This window comes from Labrus bergylta, chromosome 9 (assembly GCF_963930695.1).
Source record: "Labrus bergylta chromosome 9, fLabBer1.1, whole genome shotgun sequence".
Taxonomy (NCBI): Eukaryota; Metazoa; Chordata; class Actinopteri; order Labriformes; family Labridae; genus Labrus; species Labrus bergylta.
Genome location: NC_089203.1, coordinates 18,519,125 through 18,531,765, shown reverse-complemented (window position 1 = coordinate 18,531,765; position 12,641 = coordinate 18,519,125).

Below are 12,641 nucleotides of genomic sequence, written 5' to 3'. Positions count from 1 at the left end.
TAAGTGATATATTATTGAATGATTATTAACTACATACTAATGCTACATGAAGGACGTTGGGTTAAAGGTGTGTTAGTCCAGTAAAGTGGTATCCGTCTGTTTTCTTATGATTCATAGGAAACCAAATAATAGTCTAAAAAATGGATGTGCCTGAAAAGTCTACATGATGTTGGCCAATTCATAAATTGCTCTGCATCTACCTGAAAGCTTTGAAAAGACAATGGCTGATGTGTTTTTTTGGGGGGAGTTTGATGTCAACCTGTTTGTCCTCTCCACAGCCATGACAATGCATGAATGTGAACTTCACTTTCAGCAGGCAAATGAAGAAACAGGCAGCCCCCTGTTGGCCTGGTTGATACAGCCATGGGATTGGACGGGATTCTGGAGGTATACGGGCTGGTTGATTGGGGAAGTGGGAAGTGGAGGAGGGTTAGGTTAAGGTGCCAGAGAGCTGATCGATCCCCAGCTGCAGGTGGCCGAGCTGGAGAACAGCACAGAGCGCTCTGAAACCTGTCCTGACTACTTAGTAAACTGCACACACAGGCACAGTTACACAAACCAAACAGCACACATGGAGGAGCAAAAAGCACTAGTAATCATCAGATTAGACAGAAAATAGATTAAAACATGAGAGTCAATACAGAATGTTTTTTATTTGATTACAACCTTCAAGACGAGCAACAGCTGTAGAAGAAGAGTGCAGGAAATAGTCACAGTTTCCTGTTGAAACACTGGGGCTTCAAGTTGGTCCGATGTTATGCAAAAAACGCCCCAAAAGTTTGAAATATATCATATTTTCCACATGAAAAAGGCCTATATAGACCTATTATAGAAATAATTATGTTTTGATGTGTCAATGAAAGCTCAAATAATGCTGCTCTTCCCATAATGGATGGACTTTTTGTTTTGGGATTAAACGTCTTCTTTCACAGGTGAAACTGCTGCTCTGTCATATTATAAGAAACACTATGGTTGATCTGACAAATAAGATACATGCAGGTTGTAAAATGGTTAAAGCTATTTCCCTTGACATCATCCTCAAATGAGTGAATCATCAAGTTATACGCTGAGCGCAAGACCCATCCCCTGCAACTCCTTCTTCATAAAGAAATAGGTTAAGCCTTGATGTTTAAATCACAGGCAGAGTGTAAATCTCCTAAAATCCTTTCATGCTTGTTAAGACAAACGGAGCTTGTTTGGGAACACGTCTTTAAGATCATAGTTTATAGTGGCTGACGCTGCGTTCGAATCAATATTAGGTTCAGTAAGAGACGGATGCAAAGTTGAAGACAGAACACAGGCGGAAGAGAGAGTCAGACAGGAAGAATGAGTCTTTTACTTTAAAGTTTGTCTATACCCTGAGAGCACAGGCAGCTCTGCAGGCATACACGTTAGCTGAAAATGAGAGAATGATTTAGTGTTTGGGTCCCTGGGGATGGAAACTGTCTGGACACAGTGTGCACTCAATAGCAGATCAATATCACTACAGTATCAACCAGACCCAAACTGGCTCCCCCCCTCCCACTACCCCAAAAACAGACAACATGAAGTGAAATTTTATTTGATGTTGCTCCGTGGGCAAGTGATTGAAGGTTGCCTCAGGCTAAAGAATATTTTGGCGGAAAAGAAAACTTAAGATACGTCTCAGGTGCTTAATCACTTAGTGTACTTACAAGTTCAGCAGCAATAAGTGCAGATGAGTTTATCACCAGGATTTCTTATCTGAATTCAGGTCAGTCATAAATAATATTTAACATTGTTATTTTAGGCCTGTGTGCTCAGGGCAAGAAGGCAAAAAGCTGTTTTACTGCTTCTCTGAAATCAAACAAACAAGCGTTATTTGCCCTTTCCGACAGGAGCACAAGGAAATTATTATCCCCCGACTTGCAGCAGAACAGGTATTTAAGCTATGATGAATCCAGCATGTTGCAGCTGAGGCTACTGACCGGCTCATGGCTGATTGTAAAAGTTGTTAGAATAGAAGGAGGAGAAAATTGGATCCCGCTTGAAACCCCGACCCCTCACTGGAAACTTGATGAAAGCCAAATCTTCAAAAATGTGTATTAACGCCCCCCTTAAGACCGTATGAAGATCAGGGGGCGATATGTAGCAGTGGCTCGAAATGATTCACAACCTGCAACTGCCACTTGCCTGATAAGAGCTTCTTCTGTCTCCTTAGGGTAGAGTCCTGTAACATAGAGCAAACAACGACACAAAAAAAGAGTGAAATCATGTCGTTGATTAGAGGAAATGAGTGAAATGTCAAGGACTCCTCTTCATTACAAGAAAGGCCTTCTCCAAACTCTCCCTGGTGAATGAGCCCGTGTGAAAAGGCTGCAGCATTCACCCAATATCCTATGCAAACAAGTCGTCCAAGATCCACATTGTTTCAAAAGACCCTGTGACACACACAAAAAAAGCAGGCGATGACTTGGACACACATGCTAGCCCAGACTCTTTCACGCCCTGGCTAAACGTTTAGCCACCCTGGCTAATTAACTGCTGTGAAAGAACGTGCATCAAAGGGAGGCGGAATTTGGAGTCTTTCTGACCAACCCTCAGGTCCAGAGGTCAGGCGCTCTCCAAGACAGAAGTTAGGACGTCCTGGCCCTGGACCTCTGGACGCTAACCCTTAACCCCTGCTGGAGCATATCAAAGCTTCAGCAGCAGAGGGTTGCGCAGACGTCCCCCAACAATAACAGGGCGACATCAAAGAGCTGCTTGGAAAAAGACGAGAGGATAGGAAAAAATAAAAGCGGGCCAATATCAAATTCCCTCTTATTCTGCAGATATTCCAAAAGATGAATATAATTAATCTCTCCAAGTTGTCATGGGTCTAAAGGGCCCTTGCTGTGCTGCAGCCTCCTTGGGGCACTTGAGGAGAATTATGTGATTAAACAGACCTGTGAATTCTGGACACAGGCGGAGAGAAGAAAGCTTCAGTCCTCTTCATAATGCCCCTAATGAAGTGGCTGGTGGCTCCGTCATCCCTGGCTGGGCCTTGTGCAGCCTGTTCACAATCTGTCTAATGACAGAGCGGGGGCTGCCGAGCGCACCAGTGCTTCCCAATGAGCCACAAAGGGAGATCACAGGCTCCATTGTGGGTAGGCACAGGAGCTTAGCACTCATCAGGCCCAATAAACCTGTCTCTAGTCAGGGTAGGACACACCCCTCCGCCGCCGGCCAAGAGCCCCACACAGCACACTCCTTCAGCCGTCGCTCTGTCATTATGACATCAGGGTGACACGGCCTTATCACCCTCTGAGGTACAACTTACACTCTTGATCTCTTCTGTTTGTATTTACATGTTGACACTGGACTAACAAGCCTTTTTTCTCTCTTGGACACTGCCGTTGTGTGTACTGTAGGGTACATAATGTATGGGTATGTATCTGCATACACTGGGTGTCTACTTGCCCGCCCTTTCGCCTCCATTTTAAACAGGGCTGCTCCTCTTGGCCTGCGCTGCCTCCTGGAGCTCCTGCCAAACGTATGCAAATGAGCTTGTCTACAATGGTGCCCACAGCTGCAAGCAGTCGGCCAAAGACAGAGGACAAGGCGGCCATCCCTTTCATCCGTAACCCCTGATCCCCTCTCAGTGACACGTCGCGTTCACCCCGACGCCGGACCCCGCCAAAGAACCATGTCGCCTCCCAGCCCAGAAACCCGCTCCCTACAGCTTCTCTCTATACACACAGATGAGCTTTTACCCTGGCTCTTAGCAGCATTGGACAGAGCGTCCAGAATCTGCTCAGACATTCTGCGATCTAAACTCACATACCTCCACCCTGTTGTTGATGGCCCTTGAACCTTTGTTAGACTAAAGTGAAAAAGGAAATGTTGGGGGAAAGTAAACAACTTGTGCCTCTTTTCTTCCTCTTTGGTCATTATTTGAGCTAAAATGACGGTGCCGAGAGGACAAGGACAGAGGGAGGGAGAAGGGAGGCAGGAAGAGGGGAGGGGGGGGTTATCCAAAAAGAGTGGGGGTAAAGAACCTGATTGCTTTAATCTCAGTGCTTGCGGCGCACCCCTTTTCATAAAGCTCTTTGGCTGTGTGATTCAGACCCAGGCCCCAGTGTTCTGCGCCCCACTATTGTTCTCACATGAAAATCAATTCCCTTGAAGACCCTCCTTAATCCCGTTTTTGGCGTCAACAATGGCCACTTGTGCACGGCCTGATAGACTAAGAGCCGGGATGATGCGGCTGTCTGCTCTGATTCCAGCCCATTCAGGTAACGGCGGCCCGCGTCACTTTGTAGTGCCAAGTGCAGGACTCGACAGGAAGACGTTTGCGATCATAATTTCCTGCAGAGCAGAGGCCCAGGCACCCTACACACCCACAACACTTTTAATTAGGACAGACAACCACAGAGATTAGAGATCAGCCTGTAACAATGACTGTCCCTTTGAACAGGCCTCAGCCTCTGTCTCCACTGAGCCCATATGGAGAGCATAGCGCCATGATCACGCTAATAACCATCACCTCAGCAATAGCACACAGCAGTAGTCTGCACACTGGACAACATGTTCTGTCGATCTCAATGGTTGCAAATACTAAAATCAATCTTATACAACTAAACTTTCATTCAGGGGAGAATTAAAGAAAATAATTTGATCAAATTCTTTATCTAATGTTCTTGCCTGTTCAGGTGTCTTAAGGACAAACCACAATGTTGCTCTGCCTTCTGTTTGTCTCTTTAAGACAAACTCAGTCACGTCTTAGCCTGTCAGGTACTTGTTTTCAACACGTTCTGATGTCCGCTGATGTTTTTTACTGGATTCATACATCAAAACAGAGCAGTTTCCATGATTGCTGGACTCTAGCTTCAAGCTTTGATGCAGCCTTCCCTCTACCTCTCCAAAGAGCAACAGGGAAGTCAGCAGAGAGCAGCATCACAGCAACAATCCACTTTAATTACAGTCAGAGCTATATCTAAAAATCCTGATGAGGGACACAAAGGCCAAAGTCTACAGAAGAGATTTCATTACTCGTTCCTCTCCTTACCTTTTTCTCTGTTTGGCAAAGAAAAGGAACAAAGGAGGAACCCTACTGATTGAAAACTAGCAGAACAGTGAAACAACAGGACACAACTGATCGCTCATGCATGGCTGGGATTAGGATAAAAGTAGAAAGAGCGTGGAGAAGAAAGCACACAACAAAAGGAACAGGGGACTGACAAACTTTTTTCTTTTTTCTTTTTGTGGTGAAAAGGATGGAATGAAAGGTCTGGTCATATGAAAAGATAGAGAGAGAACCATTACCAAACAGAGGCGGTTCCTTTTTAGCCTCTGTACGCCTCCACTCTGGTTCCCTTTTAACCAGCTACATGAAAGATGCAGCTCAGGTCTCTGGTGACCAATATGAGACAAACACAGCCGATAAAATGAATTGTTTATCATGATATTAGTATTAATCCATTCATTATTTGTTTAAAGGCGAGTCGGTAACGTGCCAGCCATCTTCAATGTGAATTTCTAAGAGTACAAGAATGGAACACTGTGATTCCCATTGACCAACTGGCTTGTGAAAGTTGTTCATTACACACTAACTAACAAGACAGCGCTCTTTTCAGCCCCTGCCTCCACTTAGTGGAGATCATCCAACAATACTTGAAGAGCCTCCCCTGCCTTTGGCCTCGGTTCAAATCGTATTCTATTCTCTATTTATCTCCCTCGACAAAACAGGAGGGGAAGGCAAGTGATTAGAATTTCTGTCTTTGACTTCTCCTCATTTAAGGGGGTATTTGTGAATGTGGGGAGGTGATGACTACGCCTCTATTTCGGCCAGCTTGTTTTAAGTGGTGCACCAATCATCCCCCCCTCGGTTTGGTCCAAGGGTAAGTATGTGTGTGTGTGTGTATGTATAGGAGGGGGCATAGTTAACTTGTCTGGAGGTCACGGTGTGAGTGTGAAGAGGAGCGTAGGCTTCCTTGATAGAGGATGAAGGATCTATAGCTATTGTGTGGACAAAAGCGGAGACTGAACTCACAACTGAGCGCCTCAGAGTGTTTGTGTTTCTTTCTGTGAAATGTTTGTGTCCTCAATAATTGGGTTAAAACCTGTCAGTCTGTACACAAACTGCTTCAGACACCTCTTCGTTTGTGTAGGAGGTAGAGTTGTAGTACCAAATAACTAATGAATGAGTGTTTTTATTTATAGCTTTGGATACCAGTACACTGTGTTCGAGTCTCATGTTGTTACACTATGGACAAAAATAACAACGTACTTCCTCATGTTGGAAGAATTTTCCCAGGTGATATTGCATATTTGAATCAATCTTAAATTATGTAACAGCATCATCTATGTCTTTTTTTTTCAGAAAGGTTTCTAGACCAATGCAGAGCTGGTTAAACGCCGATGCTTCAGTGTCCGCGACATGGTGACCCTCTTGCGCATCGACTCTATAAGGGAGAGGAGGAGTCAGCTTTGAATTTGGACTGCAGTACCTATTTTAAACGCTAGGTGTCAAAGTTACATATTGCTCCTTTAACTTAAAAATTCTAAAAGCTTATCAAAAGTCTCTTGAGACTCGGCATATAGGCAAGTTAAAACAGCTATGTTATTCTTTTTACATAGACGAAAATGGAGAAGTTCAGCCTCAACAAGTGAAGTCTACGGAAGCCTAAAGAGGACATGCACTAGCATGTTTTATTTGCTCTGTATTCCCGTAAAAATTAGTAATAACAGTTGTTTTCACAAAATCTCAATGTATCAATCTCGTATTCCCAGAGTTGCAAAAGCACAAAACAAACAGAAAACTTACTTTATTAATTTGGGACATGGCAGCATTGCATTGCCGTGGTCTGGCCTAACACAGTTGTCCTGTTGTTCTCTTTTCTAAACTGCCAAAAATGTATCCTATCAAAAAAAGCAAGGTTTGTTATCCATTGTGATAGGAAAAGCAGTTTTGTTGTATTGATATAATGAGATAAATTACTTGTCATCAGGGAGAAAAATGAAATGCTTGTTTGCATGTCAGCTTTGGACCTCTGTAGAAGTCAGATGAGGTGACTACAGAAGCAATCCCTCTCTGGCTTACATATTGGGACCACTTTTCAGATCTCAACCCAAAATGAAAACAATAGAGCGAATCAAAACAATGTAAAATAAATCCCTATTTACTATCTCAAAGCCTGATATTGTTTTCAACATTTTTGTTCAGACTGTGAGTGTATTATATTTTAACTTGTCACACTAACAAGGCTGCTAACCCCTGTGCTTTGTTTACACTGGCTTTACCTCCTCTTTGTTTGTGGTGCAACATACTAGACAGTTGGGTGTGTAAAAATAATAAGAACAGCAACTGTTTCTCCATTATTCTCCTCCAGATTTTCTCCTGACCTCATTAAAACCCAGTATGGGAAGAGTATTGAGGCGGTAACCCTTCCCTTCATCGCAAGCTGGACTACACATTTGGTGAAGGTGGTAAAATACAGGAATGACCACAAAGCAGTTATTCCAACAAATGTGGAAATATTATGTGTTTTGTGTCATATGGACGGTGGATGCAGAAACATTTTTTTTTTAAATTTGACCTAAAGTCACTCCCAAAAAGGGGGAAAATACAGAAGGTTAGCTTAAAAACATAAAAATGCTCTCAAATTCTAATGACAAAAGTCCAATAAGTCTCATATGGTTTTATCCCTGGCTCCTTTCGTCTGCCTGCTGTAGTGTCTTTGACCAAAAAACTGACTGAAAGTCTGAGTTGCTCTCAATTGGCAGGCCAGTGTCTTGCATGTAAACCCTCCTGCATTTAGCGTGAGCATAAATAGATGAATGTAGCTGAATGAGAGGCATTTTGTAAATCCATTTCCTGAAAAAGGTATGGAAGTGCTTTATAGTAGCAATTCACTTAAATTTTACCATTTTATTTGGTAAATTGTCAACAGATGGCTGTTCAACATGTTTGCCCTTCTGTCGGAGGTTTTCTGCCTCCAGCAGAACCATAACCGAGTGTCTGTACATGGTGAACTTGTAGAATGTCTCTAGACACAAATAAAAACATAAAGAGTAAAGTATGAACCTGCTCTTTTTCTTAAGGGTCCTGAGACAACTTTTTATTTTATCTAGAGGAATATAATTTGGAGAGAAATGCAGAACCCAAACTGTTCCTCTTTTCTACATATATCAGAAGAATCTTCATAGCATTGATCGGAATTACCACAAAAAACTAGGAAACTTTGGCAGAAAATGACCAGAAATGTCCTTTTAAGTATCCCTCGTGAGCATTGATGGATGTGGAATCAGCCATCTAAAGCAGAGAACTAAAACTCTGTTTGAGAGATATTGTGTGCAGCATCGCACAGGTGAGCCTCTTGGGTGCACAGAAATCCCAGAAATACAGTTCAGCATAAATGAGAGATGAGTCTGTAAGTGGTTGCTGAGAGACAATAGTCGATTTCACTGACTGGCTGTGAAAGCACCAGCCAAAAATACACACAGCAGTATGAAATCAGTGTAACTGCAGGATCGAAGACATTTATGAACATGAAAAACTTCCAGATTGAAACGTTTTCATTTTGAGTGGAAGTCAATCTTAATTGTTTTAAGTACACAAGGTGGAACTGCTGTAGCTGTAAACTGAATTTCTGTATCACTCAAAAACATCTGCCCACAGAGCATCTTTTTCCTTTACAGTCTCCTGATTTCTGCTACTCGAAATATAAAAATGTCCACAAAATAAACATTATTACTTAAAAGTGGCGGTCCAAACAGAACAATCTGTGCTGAACAATCCTGTAAAACATATTCATCTGTCCAGCAAAATGACTCCTGCAAACACACTGAGTATACACAAGCAGACACACATAAACAAGACTTTCAGTCAACAGTCCAAACATTGTCACATGTTATTCATATGTTTGCTTAAGTGCTCCATTCTCTTTGAGGAAGTTCTCGCTATTCTCCTTGGAAAATAAACCACGCATGTCGCCAAAATGGCTCTTTGGAAAACAATAGTGTCTGTCCTCCAACGCAGGGGTCCATTGGTGATTTTTCTGTGCCACCCCCAATTCTCTCGCATCTTGTAGCAGGCTCCTCTAATCGCCATGACTGGGTGACCTCTAGGCCAGTCCCCTTCTGGGATTTACAGCTTTCACTGGCTTGACCTTTGGTCCCCAACACTCCTACAGACACTCCCTTCACGTGAAGCCAGCCCCAGAGATGGACGACAGCCTCTGCTGGCCGACGTTTAGGCTACTACTGCTACCTCAGCATGTCAAAATCTCTCCAGGTGGTAGGATTCAGTTGGTGCTTCATTAACCCCCACCCCCCACCGCCACCCCCAGCTCTATAAAGAAAGTCCACAGTAGGCCTGGAGCAAGGTAGACCTGCTTAAAGCTAGTCCTAATGACGTGTGCCATGGTAGAGGAGGCTAAATGCCACCACCACATGTGGGGATGATTACAGGAAGTAGTGCAGAGTTGCAAGGGACTTCTGGGAGGGGATAGGAGTGGGTGTGGGGGCATGTAGGCAGTGAAGTCCCAGAGGCCATTGTATGGGGCAACTCAGCAAAAAGCCCCTTCCTGGCCAGGTCACGCAAATTTAGGAGCCAATGAAATTTGGGCCCAGTAGGGGGTCATGCTCTCTTAATCTTTAATTAAACCCCACTCACACTTTGCCTCAGCACATTTAGAACAAAACAAGAAAAATATGTCTTCTTCTTTGGTATAAGGATGGATAGGTTAAGCGATGCAACAATTCTGGGTCCCAGTCTCAGGTTGAACTTCTTATCCTACAACTCCACTCAGCATAACACTCCATTCTCGGAAACACAGTAGCTAAAGTAAAGCAGCGTTTCCTCTAAGGGGGGCAGTTAATCAGCCCTGAGCAAACATGTGTACTGGAGCGTGAAGGCAGCATTTCTCGCACACTTCACAATGAAACTTGTTTTACTCAGCCGGCAAACACAGCCACACCAGAGACGTTGCTTTTCTGTGATTTCCAAGAAGCATTGTAGTAAAAATAAAAATTTAAAAAATTTAAAAAAAAAGTCCAGGGTGAGAAAATGCTAAAACAGTGAGGATAACAGTTCGGCTCTTTGCCCAGAGAAAACTTTCAACAGGCTTGAGGAGCGTCTTTGTGAGCTTTCATGAGGCTCACTTTTCCTGCTTCTCGGTCTGCAAGACTTCAAAGGTCACAAGTTATTATTTATTGCCTTGTTTGACTGTGGCTAATGAAATCCCCAATGCCTTAATGGAGCAAGTTGGTAACCTCCTACCCAATGAAGTGCTCTTTTCTCCCTTTTCTCACAGACAAACAAAAACAAAACAACAAAGAGAGGCGGTACATAAAAGAGCTCTGGTCAGATGGGTCACATGCTGTCCATTGAGTCCCGGGTCCATCAAGACCATTCAGCGGACTCTATAAAACCGGCAGGCTGCTTAAATACCTGACAGTAAGAAAAGGAACAAAAACAAAGAGAAGGAGGGGGAACAACAGATAAAATAAATAAGACAGCCCCTGTGACTGATGTGTTTAGATGGTGCCGGAGAGTCACTGACAATTAAGAAATGTGGCTGTGGTTACAAAAGGCGGCTGGAAAATAGTGGAGGAGCTTGCTGGGCACATTTTTTAGGCCTTTCCCACTTGGACCCCCTTTTGAGTCTTTGTCTACGCTCTGGGTCCATGAGAAAAGTCAATCACAGACACATTTTTTTCTTTCCTTCTAGCAGTTAGTTCCCCAGAATGAAACCAAAACGAAGGCACTATATGTTTAGGTAACTAATTAAAGATGGGGATCTTTACTCAAGCGAAACAACAATTAAAGGGAGTAGTAGAGATACAGTGTTTTTCCTGTCATACACTGATTAAGATGTTCCTCATATTTCAGGCAGAAAATGTGGCAACATCAAAAGATGAGCGGAGAAGAAAGATAAATACTGGGCAGTGATTAAAATCCATATTTATGCAGCCCAATTTTCCTTGCGAGGGATTTCAATGTGTTGGTTAGCTGGCTCCATTTGATCTGCATTGAGAAAAGAGATGTCTGAACCTTGGGGGCCTGTGATCCCAGGCTAATGCATGGGCAAAAAGAGTCAATTATATTGTAAATTATGGGGAGAAGGGCGTCAAAATGTTTGAACGGCGCCCTTTTTTTCTCTTTATGGATGTAGATAAAGTCTGTGTGACACACAAAAAAATAAATAAACAGGTTGGATCAGTGAGCATTTCAGAGAATCAGTTTTTATCAACACTGACGTTTAATTATAGCAGGATAATCACGTAGTTTGTGCAACAGTGCGACTTTGCTCATGCAGACAAACAAGAAAATGTAAATGACATGACCTCAAAATACGTCTGAAACCTCACACAGCACAAAAGGATGGCACAGGGATTCTTTCAGAGACATTAAAGGAGAAAGTGTATCTCACTGCCTCTACAGCCCCATGTCTCTGTCTCCTTCTCTGTCACAAAGAATAGGCTAAACAGTAAGATGCTGTTTAGATCTTTTTTTTTTTCCAATTCCATTCAAGTAATCCGCCATAACCACCATAAAACCTACCCCCCTCTTCTGTAACACAGCCCCAGAAGAATTTAAGCTCCTCCACAACTCTGTGCAAATATTTTACAGCCTGCTAAATAACAGCAAAGTTTACTCTCTGTATTTGAATGGGAAGTGTTTTCATGTTCAACGTAAGGTGTAAGTGAGTAATTTCCCCATTGCCCTATTTTCTGTCAGTGTTTGCTGTAAATCAGAGTGTGTGTGCCCTTGGGCTGTGTAGAGAGCGTTTGCACTATGTGTCAGGCTGAAAATCTGTAACCTTGTGTTCATACTGAGCCTGAAGATCTGCTGTAAATCACAAATATTAGCTTAATGTTGAAGCCAAGTCTCCTGCAAACAAGTCTGCAGGCTTTAAGACGGTTTCAATCTGCATAGTTTGACCCTCCTTTAGAGACTGGGGCATTTCTTACACTGCATAATCCTTCTATGGTAACCACAAGACTTTCTAGTACAATAATGTGCATGTTGGCTGAGATATTTCATCTCCCTTATATTCATAGACCCATCTTTAGTTAAACATTGATATTCTCAATCAATTCCAGCAGTTATTGATTGGTAATATCTATCTAACAGTTTAATGCGACAGCTTTAAATAGAGCCTGACCGATTAATTGGCCAGTCGATAAAGTGGGCCGATATTAGCATATCCAGTGACTATCGGTTTTGGCTAATTTTATCTCTGATATGCACCAATATTACTAGATTAATTCACCAATCAAATAGCATTTCATTTGAGTTTTATTTTACCAACATACTTTGTTATTTGGATTACAACAAGCATTGTCACCCTCCAGAGTGTCAATTGGTGATGCACGTACATGCTCAGTTACATTCCAGTTGAGTGACCATCTTGTCTTCATTATATCGTTTCCACAAGTGTTTGATAACTGCATATGAGGGATCATCACAATAATTGTGTATATCTATATCAATCTACCCCTAAGATCAAAGATAGATCTAAGAGAGATATCGGCCAACATATCAGTATCAGATTTTTTCTCACCCTTATATCGATATTGGTCCCAAAAATCCCATATCGGTCGGGCCATAGTTTTAAATCTCTGTTAAGGACAACATACTTGTTAAGGATTATAATCATCCAAATGTAATATGAAATGATGCAAGCAAACCGATTACA